The sequence below is a fragment of the Silurus aristotelis genome (genome assembly GCF_946808225.1).
Source record: "Silurus aristotelis genome assembly, chromosome: 17".
Classification (NCBI taxonomy): Eukaryota; Metazoa; Chordata; class Actinopteri; order Siluriformes; family Siluridae; genus Silurus; species Silurus aristotelis.
In genome coordinates, this window is record NC_139590.1 from 24,574,789 (window position 1) to 24,597,485 (window position 22,697).

Consider the following 22,697-nt stretch of genomic DNA (forward strand, 5'->3'; position numbering starts at 1 on the left):
TATTAAAACATGCTAGGCCCTGGCCGTACAACTTCACTGCGCTAATAAAACATGCTAGGCCCTGGCCGTACAACTTCACTGCGCTAATAAAACATGCTAGGCCCTGGCCGTACATCTTTACTGCGCTAATAAAACATGCTAGGCCCTGGCCGTACAACTTCACTGCGCTAATAAAACATGCTAGGCCCTGGCCGTACAACTTTACTGCGCTAATAAAACATGCTAGGCCCTGGCCGTACAACTTCACTGCGCTAATAAAACATGCTAGGCCCTGGCCGTACAACTTCACTGCGCTATTAAAACATGCTAGGCCCTGGCTCTACTCCAATTCATTATTGTCTCTTCACCATAAAAAGTGTACATCACAATCTACACAATAACACCTGTTCAGTTTAAGTGCAGGACTCGATTCATGAAGCACATTCAGTGTAAACATATACAGCAGTCGTGTTACACAGCGTGCAGGTAAACAAATCTAACGTCAGAGAGCTCAGAATAACAATGATAATAAAATCAGTATTGCTGTAATGTAAATGTGTAGTAAATGCACAGTTACACAGATACAGTGGGTTCTGCTTGTAGTTGGGATGTACACTTTTATACCTGAGGCGATGTGAACCGATTTTAGTTAGACTCAACACAATGCGATTTAATACAATATGTTTTTTAAAAATTTGATTTCATAAAAATATGATGTCTTTCAGCACAGGTGTGAACAAAATGCCCTATGACCACATTTAAAACATTTTATTTTTGCATCAGTGGAAATTAAAATGTTGTCGTCAAAGTTCTCAATCCTGAACTTAAAAAACATGTTTAGTTCATTTAGAACCATAAAAACGTCATCCTCCTGAGAGACACCAAGTGCGTAACTAGTGGGGACTTACAGCCGAGGGGGATTTTCTTCATGGGGGAGACGGTTCGCCCGTACCGAGACAGATCTTTAACTATTACCTCATCGCTGATAAAAGAAGGGACATTAGACCACATGACCTTTAAGGCCTGAGAACTGAGGGGAGAAACCAGTATACACTCATTATTCAACACAATTCCTTTCTGGATAGTTAACTTTTATTTCTTTGGTTCAGACAGACAACAAATCATCAATTTACTAAAGAGCCTTCTGACTAACGCATGGCTCTTTCACACACACTATCTGAAGGAAGATGCAGCTCTGCCTCTGCCATGTCAATCTGTATTCTATGTATCTGTATTTCTATTTAATACTCATACTGTCTATATTGTCTCACATTGTATTGGTTTGTCACACAATACACACACAATAAACCCGAGTCTGATTCTTATGTGACTCTCAGGAACGCTTCGGTCTCCATAGTGTTGTGATGCGTCATATTGACGTAGCAGCAGTGGTGCTGAGAGAACGTGCAGTTTACAGATGAGAAATCAATCTATATATCAAATATTGGTTGCAAATCATTGGTTGCTTTAAATAATTAAAGTATTAAATCTTCTTACACTTATAGTTTTTTACCGACGCAAATATTTTAAAAACGATGCATCATGATACAAATGCCAACTTGTATCCAATGTGTGTGTGTGTGTGTGTGTGTGTGTGTGTGTGTGTGTGTGTGTGTGTAAATATACATGAAAGGTGAGTTGGTTAATATAATATTAGCATGCCCGGAATGTTCCATTATAGAATTAAAATCACATTTGCACAAACTTAGATTTTTGCTATAAACGTCAGGATAAAGTTTTCCGACAGGGTTTATTGTAGCTGTTAATGGTTAAAAAGTGGTATAAAATAATGCTGTTGTAAAATATTTAACTCCACAAAAGAAAAAGTAAAAGCGATGCACAGGTGATCAGCTTCGGGTGAACATTAGGGCTGCTGGACCGTGTCGTTCCAGGAGACCTGGTATTTTTGTAAGAAGTATTGCTGGAGGGTTGTAGTTTTGTAGTAGCTTTAGCTGGACGAATCGCCACGGTAATGTTTGTTCCTGTTGTAGCCGTGCTGTCTGCCGGCTTCAGAATGGTGTCGTTTGGTGTCATAATTGTGATAGTGGTGTTTGTATTTATTGTGGTGGTTGAAGGCAACACATGAGTTTTATTCACTGCCATCTGTGTGGTGGTTAGGTTCAAATTTGAAGGCATCACAATGTTGTTCATCATTGCTGGAGTCATGGGGTTGTTTGTTGGTGTCACTGTCGTTTCATTTGATTGATTTGTGTTAGGAGTGGTTGTGGTCGTTGCCGCCTTCTCTTCTTTTGTTACCTGTGAAGAAATATAGAACAGCTTTTTGGGTGAATGTGACTGACTGAAACTTTTTTTTTTTATTTATTTATTTTTTTTATTGTTGTTTCAGTTGGGAAACTTTTTCAACTCTAATGCTCTTTTGGAAGTATTCGTAAAATATGACTCTTTTTTGGAAAGTGAAGTGAACTGTGTTACTAGTAAATTTCAGGTTTAGAGCCTCTGATATGGGATAAATGTAAAAAACACCAAAAGGGATTTAGAAATTATTCATTTTCTTTTTCTTTTTTCGATTTTTACTTATCTTATATCAGTGATAAAAACTTATAATCCAAATGGATTGTAGCATTTCTTAAACTATTGAGCATAACTGCTATGTTAATGGAAGAAAGAACACCCAGTATATGTAGCCAAGTGATCAACAACCAGTATCTATGACAGATTTAGAGAATTATTATTATTTATCTATTATTAGACAGTCCACAAGCAGCTGATAATAGTAAGATTCCTGGTTGTCTTTTAGATGTTTAAGAAACATTTGAACAATTTGCACAAATTAAGATCTTTAATTTCAGATAACTTCTAAAACTAACTTAAAAAATCAAATCTTCTAATTAAAAACATTCAGAAAAAATAATAAACATTGTGAAAACAAAATAATTATTACCACTTATTAGTAATTGTCTGAAAACTGTACTCTAAAGACACTCAACTTGCAGAATAATAAGTCTTAGTCTTAGTATTTCAGCAGTTAGAAAAATATCAATAATTGTATGTAAATGTAAATGTAAATTGTATGTAAAGGTAAATGTAAATTGGGACTCAGTTTGAAAATCCAGTTTGTAGGCCTGATTACAGGAACCTTTTCTAGCTGCTAAAAACGTAAAGCCACATATACAAAATTGCTTTTCTTCACATTGAACATAATAATAATAATGTTATAATGTCTGGTTTTATGATTAGAGAGATATATGTGTGGGTTTTGTACCTGCAGTGTGATGGAGCCAGCCAAGGCCAACAGATAGAACAGCACAGTTGGTACCTTCATGGTGTAAAAAGCCATGGGAGCATCGAGAGAGTGCAGATGCTTCAGACAGTTCCTCTTTATGCAGCTGCTTCACCAGAGCTTCTAAGTAGAGTTAGGAAGCTTGTTTTTTTTAACATGGGTTTTTAAACACTTATAGACTGGGCACACCCCTGAAGCTTAACATAACACCATATCTAATGTTAGATTAATCATTTTCTGCAGTATACACCATACATACACCTCTCTTTAAATGGCCTGAAACAGTCACGAAATAATGCAGTATATTCACGCATCATTTCTCTCAGTTCCCCTGCAGGCTGAACATTTCTCAGTATTAAGGGTCAGTGATGTTCTGGCAGTGAAAAGAGCTGAGAGAGGTTGTAAACTTAGCCTGATTGGAGAAATCTCATACAGGAGATTAGATATTTGTTGATGGAATGACTGAACACTTATTACTCAGAACACAAGCACAGGTCAATGATAAGATCAGATTTCATCCAATTCAATAGAAAATAAATTTCAGACTGTGCAGTTCAGTAGTAATAATAGTATAGAGGATATATCCATACAGGTTATATTTATATTAGTTTATATGGTTTTCAAAAATAGATGTGGACTGAATGGAAGATGGATAATACCTAATGATGTAATGATTGTTTTTATGTTTAATACTTTCTTATAAGACCCAGAAACCATGTCATTATCAATCCACATTTAAGCCAAAAGTCAAGAAAATTTGCAACAGCTGCTTAAAACCGTTCTACCTCTCTCATTGTTTTTTCTCTCTCATTGTTCTACCTTTCTCATTGTTTTTTCTCTCTCATTGTTCTACCTCTCTCATTGTTTTACCTCTCTCATTGTTCTACCTTTCTCATTGTTCTACCTTTCTCATTGTTTTACCTTTCTCATTGTTCTACCTCTCTCATTGTTTTACCTCTCTCATTGTTCTACCTCTCTCATTGTTTTACCTTTCTCATTGTTCTACCTCTCTCATTGTTTTTTCTCTCTCATTGTTCTACCTCTCTCATTGTTTTTTCTCTCTCATTGTTCTACCTCTCTCATTGTTTTTTCTCTCTCATTGTTCTACCTCTCTCATTGTTTTTTCTCTCTCATTGTTCTACCTCTCTCATTGTTTTTTCTCTCTCATTGTTCTACCTCTCTCATTGTTTTTTCTCTCTCATTGTTCTACCTCTCTCATTGTTTTTTCTCTCTCATTGTTCTACCTTTCTCATTGTTCTACCTTTCTCATTGTTCTACCTCTCTCATTGTTCTACCTTTCTCATTGTTTTACCTCTCTCATTGTTTTTTCTCTCTCATTGTTCTACCTTTCTCATTGTTCTACCTCTCTCATTGTTCTACCTCTCTCATTGTTCTACCTCTCTCATTGTTTTTTCTCTCTCATTGTTCTACCTTTCTCATTGTTTTACCTCTCTCATTGTTTTACCTCTCTCATTGTTCTACCTTTCTCATTGTTCTACCTTTCTCATTGTTCTACCTTTCTCATTGTTCTACCTCTCTCATTGTTCTACCTTTCTCATTGTTCTACCTCTCTCATTGTTCTACCTTTCTCATTGTTCTACCTCTCTCATTGTTCTACCTTTCTCATTGTTTTACCTCTCTCATTGTTTTACCTCTCTCATTGTTTCACCTCTCTCATTGCTCTTCCTCTCTCATTGTTTTAACTCTCTTTGTTCTACCTCTCTTATTGTTCTACCTTTCTCATTGTTCTACCTCTCTAATTGTTCTACCTTTCTCATTGTTGTCATATGTAAAAATAAAAAGATAAACTTGGGTCAACTTCAGATTGACGACTTTATCAAGTAAATAATAATCATTTAGGAATTCAAGAATATGTGACACAGGCATCCAAGACACAGGCTGTTTAAGATTTCTGGACTATCTGAAGCGATAGTCCATTTAATAATAGACATTGTCTCAAAGCAGCTTTACACAGCTAAAGCTGAATGAAAAAAAAAAAAAAAACGGCACAGTGATTAAAGCAGGAAACCGACCTCCTCACGATGTCTCGCTTTAGACATCGTGAAAATCAGAGGAAGGAAAAATGCTGACGCTATTCTGGGCCAGCTCGCTGCCCTGTGAGGCGAATCTGAAATCTGATTGGTTAAAAAAAAAAAAAGAGCCATTTATTAAGGAGACTATGGTAAAAACGCCAGCACTACTGACTCTGAAGGCTCTGGGCAGATTAGATTCACATGGCAGCACATAGAGGCTGAAATCTGATTGGACAAAAAAATTTAACATCCACATACACATGCTGGAAGCAGTGCAGCCGAGAGAAACACTACGAAATGAAGAGAATAAACTGATGGGAATAAATTAATACAATTTCATGGAACAAATATTAGAATTTATATTGTAAATGTAGGTCAGTGCTTCTGATGGTGTTTAGGCCAGAAGAGAAGGATTTACTGACCCTGACCTCACACCACTGGTAATAACTATATATACAGTGTGTTTTAGATGTCTCATTATTTGATGTGCATCTTAGTGATACAGAGAAAGAAACAAACAAACGTAATCAGAAGAGTTTTTATTAAATACATAGCAAATAATTTAATGTTCTCTCAATATTCTTTAAAAGAAATTACCCTCTAATCACCCCCTTTCTAATCACAAAAAGAACTAAAAAGATTCTGATGAACTTAATCACAAATTAATCCAGTTGTTTTGGAATCAGTAGATACAAAATGAGCCACAAAAGCTCTAAAACAAAATGAAACTCTACCAAAGTGATGGAAAGGCCAAAATGTGGAAAAGGAAAAGATCTGCTTATGATCCAAAATATATTTAAATACAATAAATATTTTTTAAATATTAAGGTGCACATTTTTGTACATTTTTATTCCCCTGGACTTTATATTAAATTGCACGAAAAACTTTATAGAGTCCATTGTCTTTAAAAATGTTTTTCGGGAAGCAAATAAATCTATACAGTGAGACAAAAATATTAATGTATATAATTTCTAATAATTTAATTAATTCGTTTTGTGACTTTTTTTCACAACAGATTTCAAGTCAAATGTTAATCCTGTGTTTTTAACTATTTTCTGTGCATTTCATGATTTCTTTTTCACAGAAGATCAAACAGAAAAGGTATAGCACACATTATTAGCACAGCTTTCATACCTGGGCTGCTGTTGTGAGGGACGGTTGTGTTGGTGTATGTGGGTGAGGCATTGCTGGAAAAACCAGACTGCGTTTTGGTGGTGGTGCTAATTTGGGTCACCATGGTAGTTTCAGATGTTGTGGTAGTAGATGGCATGGTAGAGGTGGTAGGTGGCATGGTAGTGGTGGTTGTGGATGGCTTTGTGGTGGTTGTGGATGGCTTTGTGGTAGTGGTGGTAGATGACATGGCAGTGGTGGCGGATTGTACCATGGTGGTGGTAGATGCCAGTGCAGTGGTGGTGGAAAATGGCATCATCGTGGTGGTCCCATTCTCTAGCATCACAGTGGTGGTTTCAATCTCCAACATCATGGAGGTGGTTTCATTCTCTGGCATCAAAATAGTGATGTTCTCTGGTATCAGGCTGGTGTCAACCTCCAGCATTACAGTGGTGGTGTCACTATCTGGTATCAGTGTGGTAGTGTTGTTCTCAAGCATAACAGTGGTCTCAGGTGTGTCTGTGGTGGTCCGAGGCATCTCTGTGGTGGTCTCAGGCATCTCTGTGGTGGTGTCTGACTCCTATAATAAACTTGTTTTAAATATTCAACAAGTACAGTAATACCCTGTTTATCACGGTGGTTACGTTCTAAAACCGCCCACGATAAACGAAAAACCCAGATAAACAGACGCCAACCTCAAAAAATGCTATTTTTTATTGTTTAACCCGTAAATCCTCCTCCCACACACTTTAAACACACACAGAAATCAGTTGCAAGAATACAGTAATTATATTTGTATTAATAAATGTAATTATTTTAAATAAAAACAATTCCCTGTAAGTGTTTTGGTCTATGGTGCTCTCCGCGAGAGAACAGGAAAATCAGCCAAACTAATTAGTTATATGGCAAATGCAATTCAGCGATAAATCAGGTGCGAGATTCCAATCGCGGTAAAGCGGGGGATTATACTGTACTTATATTTTATAGAGAACTTGTTTGGAAGTGGAAACTGGATAATTGGATAACATTTTCTTCAATGTCTTCAAAATATAGCTTTAGAAAGAAAAATGTCTGGGTTGCAACATTGAAAATCATCAAGCATTTTAATGCATTAGGGTCTGAAGTTTTTCATATATATCAAATATTTATACATGCATGTAATATAAAAATTATAAATTGCAAAATCTATACTCATATTTGTATGCTTTAAACTGTGATTGTAGATTTTAAGATTTTTTTTAATCGTAGTTTTTTTTCACAGAGGCATCATCCAAACTCGTAAACAATAACTTAAATCAATTTACTGCAAAAAAAAAAAACTGTAAACAAGTTCCCTGTGAAGTGAGACAAAGCGAATGTCATGTAAAAGTTAAGAAATGTTACACATTTGTAAATGAAATCTATTATGTAAAAAAGAAGAGAGAGGTAGATCCTGTCAAATAATGGTGCACTAATTCAGACCAAACGTACCTGTGATGATGAAAAAGCCACAAGGGCCAAGAGACAAATTCTTAAACTTAGTAACTTCATGGTATAGAAATTAAGAACATAAAGTAATGCTTAGGAGAGGTTCAGCTGTGAACACTGAGCTGCAAGCATCAGAGAAGATATTAGAACCCCCTACGTAAGCACTATCAGACTGGACACACCCTGACGTGATCTTAAAGTCACAAGAGGATTCTGTTCTGTCTGTTCTCCCCAGGTTCCTCTCTTCCTCATTATTCATGAAAATAATCATCTAAGGCTAATTTATTCTTTAAATATTATTACTTTCAATATTATGAAGTTATGAAAAATATACATCTGGATTCCTCAACTGTAATCCCCAGAAGTATCTAGCAGTACTGTAACTGTAGTGATGGAATGGAGATCAACTTAACTGACGTTCTCTTTTAGTAAAAATAAATATTTTTATATCTGTTCTAAAATCATTCAGGACACTGTTGGGTTTCTGTGTGTAGAGTATCATAACTGGTAAGCAGGATGATGAGAAACTAGATGATTGTGAGCCATCTGCTGGCGAACAATTCACACCACTCCAAAATAACATCAGTACAGAGATAAGGACACGGTGCATATCATTTAAACCCTGCATCATCACTGTGAAAAAAAAAACAGACATGGAACTTATCAGCCAAGATGAAGAACTGCAGTCGATAAAAGAAAAAAAAAGGAGAGCTGTGAAGAAAAAATAAAACAAAAAGTACAGTCGTTAACATCACTAACATTAACAGTGCATGGGTGAAGGTCTCACAATCCACTGCTTCAAAAAGACTCTGAGTTGAAATATATATAGAAACATGCAAATCTCTTGGAAGAATCAGAAGATCAGGTGGAAATTCACAAAGTATTCCAAAGAGGAGCCAAAAATGTTATAGTACCCAAATGGACCTTGGAAATATGAATTTGAGTTTATTATTAGAATACAATTTATAATGTACACACATGGCTTCATTTTTTCATTACAATAATGGAATTATTTTTCTAAACATGTTTCCTAAATACTTTTCAGAAAGCAAATAAATCTATACAGTGAGATACATACAAATATAAACATTTTAATATTTATTAATTTATATGAAATGAGATCTAATAAAGCTCTAATCACTAACTTCTACACAAAATAAATACGTTGTCTTAATAGATTTAAAATAAAATCTTAATCCTGTGTTTTTAACTATTTTCTGTGCATTTCATGATTTCTTTTTCACGGAAGATCAAACAGAAAAGGTATAGCACACATTATTAGCACAGCTTTTACACCTGGGCTGCTGTTGTGAGGGACGGTTGTGTAGGTGCTGTTGTGTGTGGGTGAGGCATTGCTGGAAATACTAGACTGCGTTTTGGTGGTGGTGCTAATTTGGGCCACCATGGTAGTTTTAGAAGCTGTGGTGGTAGATGGCGTGGAAGTGGTGGTTGTGGATGCCTTTGTGGTAGTGGTGGAAGCTGGCATGGCAGTGGTGGTGGATTGTATCACGGAGGTGGTGGAAGAATGCATCATGGAGGTGGTGGTAGATGCCATTGCAGTGGAGGTGGAAGACAGCATTATGGTGCTAGTGATGTTCTCCTGCATCAATGTAGTGGTTTCATTTTCAGGCAGCATGGTGGTGGTGGTGGTGTTACTATCTGAACTCGGTGTGGTGGTGTCACTATCTGGCATCACTGTGGTGGTGTCACTATCTGGCATCACTGTGGTGGTGTCACTATCTGGCATCACTGTGGTGGTGTCACTATCTGGCATCACTGTGGTGGTGTCACTATTTGGCATCACTGTGGTGGTGTCACTATTTGGCATCACTGTGGTGGTATCATCAGTTCCTGGAGAACCAGTTGTGGTAAGGGTCTCAGGCGTCTCTGTGGTGGTATCTGAGTTCTATAAAGAATTTTGTATTTTTTTAATTACAGGTAATTATGTTTTATATAGAACATTGTCTGAAATGGAAACTAGTTTAATACTAGGTTAATAACTTTAATTGTCTTCAAAATATAGCATCACTGATTTTGGATATTTGTCATGATAAATTGATCTCCTCTTTAAATTCATCTTGCATTCTACAGAAATAAGGGCTGAGACTATGGAGTTTTTCAAATATGTAACAATTCTACATAAATGCAATGTAAAAAATATGAATTGCAGAATTTATACTTAAATCTGTTGGATCTTAAACTGATTGTAGATTGTAAGGTTTTGTAATTGCAGTATTTTTAAACTGAAACATCTCACTTTGTAAAGTTTTGAGACCCATTATCCAAAATCCAGTTTTTCTAATTTTACATTTTTTATATTCAACAGAATAACAAATTTAAATCATATTAAATGGACATTGTAAAAATAAACAAATAAGTAAATAGAGATATAGAGATAGATCCTATTAAATAATGGTTGAGATCAGACATACCTGTGCTGTTGTGAAAGCCAACAGGGCCAAGAGACATATTTCCAATCTTAGTAACTTCATGGCGTAGAAACTACGATCATAAAGCAATGCTTAGTAGAGGTTTGCTGGTAAATATTGAGTCACCTGCATCACAGAAGACTATTAGAACTTCAGAGCTTCTACGTAAGCATCATCAGACTGGACACACCCTGACAAGTCACAAGAGGATTTTGCTCTGTCTGTTCCCTTCAGGTTTCTCACTTCCTCATCATCAATCTCCTCACTATCGTTAGCTCCTCACTATCGTTAGGTCATGTCCCTAAATCCCTCAAGTTAGCAGTTATTAAGCCCCTCATTAAAAAACCTAATCTGGATCCAAACACGCTATCGAATTACAGACCAATTTCAAATCTCCCATTTATGTCTAAGATTTTAGAAAAGATTGTCGCTGCCCAGCTATGTAACCACTTGCAGGAGAACAATATCTTTGAAGAGTTTCAGTCAGGTTTTAGGCCCCATCATAGCACAGAAACTGCTCTAGTTAAAATCACTAACGACCTGTTTTTAGCTTCAGACCAAGGCTACATCTCCCTATTAGTTTTACTAGATCTTAGTGCTGCGTTCGACACTATAGATCATGATCTTCTCCTCGATCGCTTACAGAATTACATCGGTATTCAGGGACAGGCATTAAGCTGGTTTAAATCCTACCTGTCCAATCGTTACCATTTCGTAGATTTAAATGGAGAGCTATCCAGGATAATGCTAGTAAATTATGGCGTGCCACAAGGGTCAGTTCTGGGACCCCTGCTTTTTACAATATACATGCTTCCATTAGGAAATATTATTAGAAGGCATGGAATTAGCTTCCATTGTTATGCTGATGATACCCAGCTATATATTTCATCCAAACCAGGCGATACAGCTCAATTAGCTCGCATAACTGAGTGTGTTGAAGAAATAAGAGATTGGATGACCCATAACTTTCTGCTATTAAATCCTGATAAAACTGAGATTTTGCTCATCGGCCCAAAAAATAGTACACAGAAGCTCCAGCATCTCAGCCTGCATTTAGACGGTTGTTCTGTAACTACTAGTTCAACGGTAAAAGACCTGGGAGTTATTTTAGACAGCAACTTATCTTTTAAAAATCACATCAATCAAGTTACAAAAACAGCCTTCTTTCACCTTAGAAATATTTCTAAGCTAAGAAATATGTTATCTATATCTGATGCAGAGAAGCTCGTCCATGCGTTTATGACCTCTAGAATAGACTACTGTAATGCATTACTAGGTGGATGTCCTGCATCATTAATAAACAAGCTTCAGTTAGTTCAGAATGCCGCAGCAAGAGTTCTTACTAGGTCAAGAAAATACGATCATATAACCCCAATCTTATCGTCCCTACATTGGCTTCCTATTAAGTTTCGAATAGACTACAAACTACTGCTACTCACTTATAAAGCACTAAATGGTTTGGCTCCCATGTATCTATCCAGTCTCTTAACACGCTACAATCCGTCACGCTCCCTGAGATCTCAAAACTCTGGGCTTCTAGTAGTTCCTAGAATAGCAAAGTCCACTAAAGGCGGTAGAGCATTTTCACATTTAGCTCCTAAACTCTGGAATAGTCTTCCTGACAGTGTTCGGGGTTCAGATACACTCTCCCAGTTTAAGTGCAGATTAAAAACATATCTTTTTAGCAAAGCCTACACATAACACACATCACACACATCACATCACAACCTTGTGCTCCAGAACATCTGATCACATGCACATTATCAACTTGTGCTGTTAATATCATGAACAGCAGCTACGCTAATTCCTCTCCACTGCTTCTCTTTCTCTCCCCATCCCGAGGCTTCCTGAGGTTTGGCCAGCTCCAGTCACGTCCCACCTCGTGAAGATTATGGACCTATGGATGATCATGGAGAAGTAGATGCCGAGTGTTTAAAGGCCCTGGCATGGAGAAGCTGATGCTGGATCTATGATGATCACAAATTGTTCTGTATTGTTGGAAGATTTATGACCAAACTTTTGATGTCACCCATATGAGGATGGGTTCCCCTTTGAGTCTGGTTCCTCTCAAGGTTTCTTCCTCATATCATCTAAGGGAGTTTTTCCTTGCCACTGTCGCCACGGCTGCTCATCAGGGACAAACGCACACCATTCACCTTCACTGTTGTTTTCTGTAAAGCTGCTTTGAGACAATGTCTGTTGTGAAAAGCGCTATACAAATAAACTTGACTTGACTTGACTTGACAATGAAAATTATAATCAGCCCCTATTGTCTGTGTTTATCATGTATTCTTTAAGGGTTAACTTTAATTTCAGCTCCTTTCTAACTGTAATACATTACATTTCTATAAAACAGCAATATGCTACATTTACAGGGGGACTATAATTATACAGTAGATTTGTTTTAGTTTAGTTTTCAGTCTTCATCACTAATACTGTTTCATATTGTAAAGCACGTTGCATTCTGGGATTGATTTTTATTTTTGCAGCAATTTCAAGTTTCTGTGCTAAGCTAATAGATTTTAAATGGAATAAATGACAGAGGGATTCAAACTTTTGAGAACAAAATATTTTGACAAAAGAAAAAAATCATGATCTATAAGACTGAAATGTGTAATTGTAATGTAAGTGTAGGTATATTGTGCAAAAAGGCAGGATGAGGTAGTAAATATTGTGTAGTAAATCCAGGTTTTTCAGGCTTTGCTGTTCTCCTGGTTGAAGCTCGTATTCATGCTCTCTATTATTGGCTTTCAGGAAATGAAAAGAATTTCCTGCAGTAAATACAGTAGTTCATTGTTTGGATGGCTGAGGTCCTTCATTATCTTCCTGTCCAGTACTGCTTAATATAAATGGACTGCAGGGTGGGGAACTCAGTGAGGGTAATCCCCTCATTTGGTCACACCACTCTATTTGTTCCTATTATGAGGATAAATGGACATTGAAGAACAAGAAATTACTTAACAAATGTTCATCTGAAAATTGATACGGTGAGTTATATTGGTGGGAGAATATTGATCTCTGATCTTTTCCTGAACCTAAGATGTTGATGTTCTGAACTTAAGAAAAATAAATGTCTAAGCATTGCTGCTAAATTCTGAGCAAACAGTTCACTTAGTTTTAATTTTTTACCCCGTTACTCTGACATTTCTGCTTATACAACAAAAAGTTACCTCATAAAATTGCTATAACCTGATCTGGAACAGTCTTTTGAAGATCCAGAGCTAATGTCAGACCTCTGTGCTCAATTTCAATGTCTGGTTGTTTTTTGTTCTCTATTTTTTAGATCTCTTCGTTATCTACATCTGCGTTATAAATTAACTTGTAATTATACTCTACATAGAAAAAAAAATACAGAGGTAAATTCAGAGGTACAGTATCAAAACCCCTGATGATATAATTGCTGTACATAACACAGTGGACTTCAAATTATTACAGTAGGTAATGGTATTAATTTATACAGGATTATACTGTATGTGTAAATGTAAACCCATAAATTACACAAGAAAATGTATTAATTTTAAAACATTGTAATGTAATCTATATATATATATATATATATATATATATATATATGCGGAGCACGGGTACTTTCAGCTAGTTCTATATATAGTAATGTATAGTAAAGTAATTCTTCAGCAGCTTCAGGGACCTGAACCCGTTCTAGAAGTTCCTTCAGAATGGAAATGAACTTATCTGAAATTTTATGATTATAAACAAAGGAATTATTTTATCACCACAAGTCTGTCATGAGATCAGTCAGGACACTGTTGGGTTTTTAGTTGAGTATCATGGCTGCTGGTGAGCAGGGTGAGGTGAAGTGTGTGACATCACCAAAAATTCTAAATAAGCGATACCATCACTTTGGCCGAAGATGTCATTCTGGTGGAGGTAAAAGTCTCCACGTGGTAGGCAGAGATCATCCCAGTTGGGGTTAATGGCATAATAGTGTTTGTTGATAGAATTGTTGTGGTGGGGCGACATTGATAGTGGTGATGCACTGTCAAGAACGAAAACAACATTCAATAATCTGTGTTTATAAGTATACACACCCCTTACTTAATACATTGTTAAAGCAGCTTTTGCCTGTAAATGTAATTCGGTGTTTTTTTGAGAAAAGAGTCTGCCGTTTTAACACATCATTCTTCCTCTTTCTTACCAAAATGCTTCAGATCTTCAAGTCATTTCACAGGTGTTTGTTAGGATTTAGATCTATCTTCTGAATGAGCTTATTCAGTCTTAAGCCATTTGTTTGTTGTCTCTGGTTTGTGCGTATCTTATCTTATCTTCTTTTTAGCTTTTGTTGTCTGAGATGCACAGTTTTTGCTATTTGGAGGTGTCCATGGTGTCCTCTATCTTAACTAGTAGCAGCTCCATCGCATGTTGCTGCCCTCCCATGCTACACCATGAGCACAATGTTCTTTGTATGATTAGCTGTCAGGTTTTTGCATCCATATTTAATTCTGCAGGAGAAACCCATACAGATACTAAAAAGCTCTGGCCAGCATACACAGTGCTCATTAACACAAAACTGGCTGGTGATCACTTCTAAAAGTGTAGTTTTCTCATTTCTCCAAACTTTATGTTGCTCTGAAATCCTTTTTTTTTTTTTTGCATGATCTTTCCTCGGTCGCAGGACAGTATGAAGTACACATAGATACAAACCAGTTAGATGTCCATCAGTGTTTCTAATTTTTCTCAGCTACACAGGCTCAGTGTGTTATGTAAAACTAGCACTTTGCTTCAACAACTTTACATTTTATGCAAATGTTTAGGGGTTTTGTATACAGCTGTACGTTTATACGTCATTGTATGCTCTGTCATCTTCAGCTTTGTTTTTTTTTAAATAGGTGAATTATTTATTAAATTATTATGTAATTAATGATTATCCGAATCTCATCAAATGTGTGACTAATTTAAATGGAAAATACTGTATTATATAATTAATTAACGAATGTAAATTGACTCTGGTGTTTGCCTACATGATCTTCACCCTGAAGGACATGCTGGGTGAGTGAAAAATTTGTTTTTGTCATTCAGTGTTACTCATTTGAGTTTGTTTGCAAATCTCATAAAAGATTTTCCCGTCCATACACTTTCACACGTGCACTTCTGAGAAGAACGGCTGATGCACATTGCTCAAATCAGTTCAGGTTTTTGTAGTTCTGAAATTATTTTAAATAATAAAAGTGATGTTGAAGGAAACACTTGTGAAAGTAATTACAAAAGTGCATTATGTGTTTGGGTGTACAATAATGTGGAATGAATGTTCTGACAATCATTTAGACACCACACACACACTCATCCACTCCTTTGGATGGATTAATATTTTAGGTGAGCAAAAGTATTGGAACTGATAGCGTTCCTTATCTTGACACATGGACACACAGGAATATGTATTTTTTTTTAAAACAGAAAGTAAATGGATTAGTCGATGAAATAGATATGCATTGAAATGGATTATTTGACAGCTTTAGATTCTCAGCAACTGATTTTTGGGATGATGTGAAATCACATATAAGCAGTTCTCATGTTTGTTATGACAAGGCGAGAGTGATGCACTGCTCGACACATGGAAAATGCACATTTTGCTGACTTGTTTGGCCCAAAACAAAATCACTGGATGGAATGGTTTCACCAGGGTTTCTATCGGAGTAATCAGAGAGGCACGAAAGTGAACCACAAAATAAATAATGAAACAGAGCTAAATTTAATACAAATTGAATAAAGTAATAATGCAAGAATAAACAGGAAATGCACAGAACTGTAAGCAATGATTACTAGTATATATAAAACACCAACATTTATGGATCGTGTGGCATCATTTAACTTTTTATTACAAAAGAAAATTAATAAAAATTTTGAGGTGTTGCCTATTTCAGATGTCCTGACATGTTCTCAGTGTCCTGCATGGTCTGGTCAAGAATTTCTAATCATCTTTATTTATAATGATTCCAAAACAACAACAACAACAACAACAAAATAGATGACTATTCATGTATTTACATATAGCTCATATAACATTTGCATAAGGAAAATTTGCATAGTAAAAAAAAAAATAGTCGTTTGATTTTTGATTATTAGATTACTGAATGGATTATAAATAAGTCTACATCAAGCAATAATGTAATAATTTGATTGCATAATAATAGTTGTTATAATTATTATTATTAATATTATAATTATTAATAATATTATAGGCAACAGCGGTAATAATGAAATAAATGGAATGGTGTAGGTGTTGAATTTAATGCTAGCTTTGTTGTAGCATGGAGGTGTTTATGTTTCTTGGTATATTTGTTGAGTGCGATTACAGTGTGTGAAGTCTTTTGGCATTAGTTGGTGCCCATCATCATGGCCAATATGATCACCAGCTGGAGGAACAGGACGTCATATGGCACACCGATGCACACACTTCCACCTGTCGTAGTTGTCAAGGAACCCGTGCTTTTAGAAGTTGTAAGGGGTGTAGACTCAGAAGACGGCATTATGCTTGACGAGGTGTTGGAGGTGGAGGAGGAGCTTGTGGTACTGTTGAAGTAGGAGGTGGTGGAGTTGGTGGAGGAGGTTATGGTGCTGGTGGTAATGGTGGAGTTATTAGGCTAAAAGTGACCAAAAAAAAAAAGTTTGCTTCATTATTCCTGTTTCTTACAATACATGTCTTATTGTCCGAAAGTTAAATGGAGCAGGAGCCAAAACTTTATGACTTCTAACCACATAAAATGTTCACTACACAGTCTCATTTCCTCTACAGCAGAGATGCCCAAACTAGGACCTGCACGCCAAAGTTGGCCCCAGGTGATCTTTTGATTTGGACCACTATGTCATATATGAGAAGAGAGGAGAAAAAAAACATTCTGAAAATCTTTTGAAGAATAGGGAGCAGGTTCATCTCTCTTGTTATGCAAAACTGCATTAGTCATGTTTTTTTATTTAATGTATTTTGAAATATAGTGAAATCATAAATGAGAGGAAACATGGCAACTTTAATTTCAATATTAAAGTTGCCATGTTGCCAAATAATGTTATATTTAAAAATAATATAATGCACCTTTTTTCTTTTCGGCCGACAGCCCTTTCAACTAGATAAATTCTTGGCCCTTCAAAGGAAAGGGTTTGGGCTCCTCTGTTCTACAGCGTTATTTAAAAATAAATGTACTTTAGATGCTGTGTATTTCGACAATGATTAAGTTATGTACACGTCAAAAACAGATCAAAGTGTGGAAAAAATATATATATATTTTTGTTTATATAAAGATTGCATATTTTCAAAGTTAAAAATATCTTTTATTCACTGAATTTTGCTCCTTTAAAGTTATTAAGTCTAATGAAATCTAAAACATTTCAAAATTGAAAAAAATTGTCGTGTACATATATATATATATATATATATATATATATTATTTTTTTTTGGTGCAGATCTAATTTATGCAACTGAGCAGCTGATTGGTAAGGGCCTTTCCCAAGGGCCCAGCATATTATTTATTCTTTTATTTTACAGTGTATATAATAATAATAATAATAATAATAATAATAATAATAATAATAGACCGTTTGTGAATAATATCCATTACACATGACATTTTTAAATTAGTAATAGTTCTTGTTTGCATTTCTTTGATTACTTATTTTATGTATAATTTGTATTTAATTTTTAATATTATTTATTTGATTTAATATACATATTCGTTTCACAAATTTACAGTCACTTTGAATAGCGTACTCTTTCCCTTATTTAAATTTGCATTTCCCTTTTCCTCATCAGTTTAGCAGATGAAACTGCTCAGCAGATCACTGACAGGACTGTGAAAGGATGTGTTATAATACATGCTAAATACATGTCATTAATATGTTCTAATCTGCTACAGGAATTTGGTACAGTTAATATTAATGATTATAACCAGCCAATACACTTTAATTCAAGTCAATGCGTTTTTTTTATGCACTTTTTGAATTAAGAAGGAATTAGACATTTTTAGCAATACCTGGTTGTCATTTATATACACAGGATTATTAATAAAATACTTTCAAAACTGAGAGAAACAAATGAGAAAAAAATAATAAATTAATTGTATTAAATTAATAATAATAATTTGTACTTTTCTTTTTGTACACATTTCTTTTTATTTCTCATTTGAAGCATAAAATCTCTTTTTGTTTTTATATTTTAAACTGTTTTTTTTTTTTTTTTTAACCCACCTCAGCAATGTGAATCATGGCTGTCACACACAGCGCAGCGAGCAGGAGCTTCATGCTGGATCTGACCAAGACAGGTTCCATCATCAGTTCATGTGTGTGTATGAGCTCAGGTTCTGATTTATTTGAACCCAGTCAGCACTAATGGAGGTTTCACTTATAATATAGTGCCCCACCCATTTCTGCCCACCTGTGGGCAGGACCTGAATCAGCACACCAATGATCAGGTCGATGTGAGATTCCTCTGCTGTTTCAAACTGCACAGGAGGAAAAACTGTGAGATTAACATCTGGATACAAGTGAGGGTTTATGAGGTTCACAGCATATCCTGTAGAGACAAAAGCAATTAAACAAAAAAAAACTTGAATAGAACAAACACAAGCTATTAATATTCAATCTCTGGTTTTTACTACTCCACATGTCATGTTCAGACTGTGATTTACTAAGAGACAGGTTTATTATTTTATTAGAGTATTGTGAGAAGCTTGTGGAAGGCTGAGGTTTATTCAAGTTAAACAATTTAAAGCCATGGAGTATATGCAAACCTAAAAATTAACCTAATAAATAAATAAATATACAGAAGACAGTTGAGTAGATATTATCAGCCCAGGTATTTGAAGTTTATAGGTTTATTAATGGCTTGGCAGCAGACATAAATTTAGGATGACACCATTACTATTGGTGAATGATGTGTGTTTATCCCTGATGATGAAGTCTGGGGTGATTGTGGTGAGAATAAAAACTCCGTTAAATGATATGAGGAAGAAACCTTGAGAGGAACCAGACTCAAAAGGGGAACCTCATCCTCATTTGGGCGAGATCATGAGTGTGATTATAGTTTTTAAACAATACAAACACTGGAAAGAGAGAACTAACCAAGACAGAATGGAGTGTACGATTACGAGTAATGATCTTTATACAGTCTTTTACATTCAGCTGACTTTGTGGAACGAGGAGCTACTGAGAAGTGGAATCCAATTGGCGTCTCTAGATGGTTTGGGATGTTTGTAGGCATCTACTTCTTTAAAGGTCCATAATCCTCATGAGGTGGGACGTGACTGGATCTGGAGCAACCTCAGGAAGCCTCGGGATGGGGAGAGAAGGAGAAGCAGTGGAGAGGAATTAGCGTAGCTGCTGTTCATGATATTAACAGCACAAGTTGATAATGTGCATGTGATCAGATGTTCTGGAGCACAAGGTTATGATGTGATGTGTGTTATGTGTAGAACTCGCTAAAAACATACGTCTTTAATCTGCACTTAAACTGGGAGAGTGTATCTGAGCCCTGAACACTGTCAGGAAGACTGTTCCAGAGTTTAGGAGCTAAATGTGAGAATGTTCTACCACCTTTAGTGGACTTTGTTATTCGAGGAACTACTAGAAGTCCGGAGTTTTGAGATCTAAAGGAGCGTGATGGATTTTAGCGTATTAGAAGACTGGAGAGATACATGGAGATAAACCACCAGTAGTTTGTAGTGGATTTGAAACTTAACCAGTAGCCAGTGTAGGGATGAGAAGATTGGGGTTATATGGTGATATTTTCTTCACCTTGTGAGAACTCTTACTTGCTTATAATTAATTATAATTTATTTACTATTTATATAAATAACCTTAGTCAGCATGTGTCTGATGCAAACTTTCATTTTTATGCAGATGACACAGTTATTTACTGTTGTGCACCCTCGCTTAAACAAGCCATTGCACATTTACAGAATGCCTTCACTGTGGTCCAAAACACGTTGCTACAGCTGAAACTTGTGCTCAATGCAGAAAAAACCAAATGTATGATCTTCACGGGCCCTCGGAATAGACCACTGAATGTTCCCTCAGTGATTACTCTTGACGGACGTGAAATACAGACTGTTACAACTTATAAGTATCTTGGTATTGTTATTGATGATTGCCTATCATTTAAGCCTCATGTTCACTGTCTAGTGAGAAAGCTGAGGCTAAAATTGGGTTTTTACTTTCGAAATAAGCTGTGTTTTTCTTTTAATGTCAAAAAACAGTTAGTGTCATCCACTTTTTTATCTGTGCTGGACTATGGTGATATATTATATATGCATTCATCTGCTCAATGGCTTCAAATGATTGACGCAGCCTATCATGCATCGCTGAGATTTATCACTAATTGTAAAGCTCGCAACCACCACTGTGAGCTGTACTCTCGTGTAGGGTGGTCTGCTCTGGCCACACGGAGGCTTTGTCATTGGTACACATTTATATATAAGGCTATTCTTGGTGTGCTTCCATCCTATTTATGTTCACTTCTTATGAAAAAAAGTGCAGGTCATTACTCTCTCCGTTCTCAGGCTGTTGTCTTGCTTTCTGTCCCACATGTCAGTACTGAGCTGGGTAAAAAGGCCTTTGTTTATTCTGCTCCCTTTACATGGAATTTGTATAAGTAAAGAGCCATATGGCAAAGAGCCACATCATACACATGGGCACACATGAACATCATCCATCCCTTCCTCTTACACACACACACACACACACACACACACACACACACACACACACACACACACACACACACACACACACACACACACCTCTGCTCAGCCAGATTAATTGTAAATGTCACACACCAACATAATGACAGAAATTGACTCCTACAAGACCACAGGCCAGTCATTTTCAACAATGAACATTGTGTGCACTGTCTCACACACAAACTCATAGTTTAACCAAGTCCACAAACAAAAATATAATAATTTATAATATTAATTAGTGGGACTTTTGGCATCCTTGCCTTGAACAATCCCCTTCAAATCTGCCTCGGATTCCGTTGTTGCCACTCGAAGCAATTCTTTCACATGTGTGTCAGTCAGAACAGATCGATGCTTTGATTTCACGTGTTTCAGGGTAGAAAACAAGGACTTTGTGGTTTTTTTAATATGCGTGTTCACCTCGCTTGAGGTTAATACGGTATTTTCGTCAAATGCGCATGTGCGTGAGATGAATATACCGCAGGGGCAATTAATTTTTACAAGGGGCCACATGAGAAAGCTGAATTGTGTCAGAGGGCCACACCAACGATAATATTTTAGGGATGCACCGAAATGAAAATTCAATTCAAAAGTCAATGAAATCCATATTTGTTTGTGTTTTATGCCTTTTGCCTTGGCACCATCACTGGAAAACTTTCCTGCCTTTTCAAAACCGTCCTCTACAGACGGACTGCGCATGCTCGGATTGACTTTACTTTTCTGCGCCGCGTTCTTCTCATATTTAGAAGGCAATCGGGATGTTTGGATTTCAGGTGATCAATTAAACCTGACTTGGAGAAACTCTTTGCAGATACACCCCCTCTTAAAATTTCAGCATTGCATGTTTTGCACATCACTCTCCTCACACCGCAGACATGTTGCTCTTATCCAGATACCCGTGTGCTGCTGCGCTTTTTTATTGCGTCATTACAATTGTGTTTCTGACGTGTTGTTTCGGCGATTTAGGCATTTCCAAAAATTCTCGGTGCATCCCTGTAATTTATGATTGGCCTCATGCCAAGGTCTGATATACCGCAAAGTTTCCCAGTAGGGGCAAGCTCATTTAAGTCTTAAAAATACCGTATTGAAGGTAAGCAAAGTGAACACGCGCATTAAAAATCAACACACAAAAATCGATATGAACGTAAGAGACGCATGAAACCAGCCAAAGAGACGCATGCGGCTCGCGAGCCGCGGGTTGGCCACCCCTGTCCTAAGCAAACATGCAAAATGAGGTTGGTTGTGACTTACCTGATCTCAGGTATCACTGAAAGGCTTAAACGTAGGCCTGAATTGGTCTGTAATAGTGCGAGGCAACCTACAACAGTAACCTACACTTGTGCCACAATATGCGAATTTTCTAAACAATTAATAAAGTAGATACTCCTTCATTTTGGAGTGTTGGAGTCTGGACCCAGTGCTTACTTTATAATAGATTTACTGGTAAAGACATCTGGCTGAGGGATAGTAGACTGGAGAGGAAGCTTGTACTTACTGCAAGGCAGTCCTATAAGCATTAGCCACACAAATAGGAAATGCTTTTTTTTGATCATGTTTGAAGAAACAGAAATGAATCCGCATTTTGTTTTTTTCACACAAATTACAAAGTTATCCAGAGACACTTAATGTGGAATTGCATACACTGTTTAAAACTGAACAGATACTACACCAGGACCAACCACCGGTTGTTGTAACCTCTGCTGATTACTTTTATTCATTTATAACTATGTCAGATTTTAGACAAAGTACAGACAA

The 22,697-nt window shown here is 36.4% G+C and overlaps 2 long non-coding RNA genes across 2 annotated transcripts in view; both read right to left on the reverse strand.

Annotated features, from left to right (window-relative positions):
- LOC310740119 overlaps positions 1-3,444 on the reverse strand; it is an 80,894-nt gene extending 77,450 nt beyond the window's left edge. The window contains exons 1-2 of the long non-coding RNA XR_014537570.1: positions 3,203-3,444; positions 1,179-2,235 (exon numbers count right to left, since the gene is read on the reverse strand). This is a non-coding gene — a long non-coding RNA (uncharacterized lncRNA). The remainder of the gene's footprint in view (positions 1-1,178; positions 2,236-3,202) is intronic.
- A 12,504-nt stretch (positions 3,445-15,948) lies between these two features.
- LOC310739923 lies at positions 15,949-20,033 on the reverse strand. Its single transcript, XR_014537524.1, has 2 exons — positions 18,457-20,033; positions 15,949-16,859 (listed from the first exon to the last, which is right to left on the reverse strand). It is a non-coding gene; the product is annotated as an uncharacterized lncRNA (long non-coding RNA).
- Between the last annotated feature and the right edge of the window lie 2,664 nt (positions 20,034-22,697).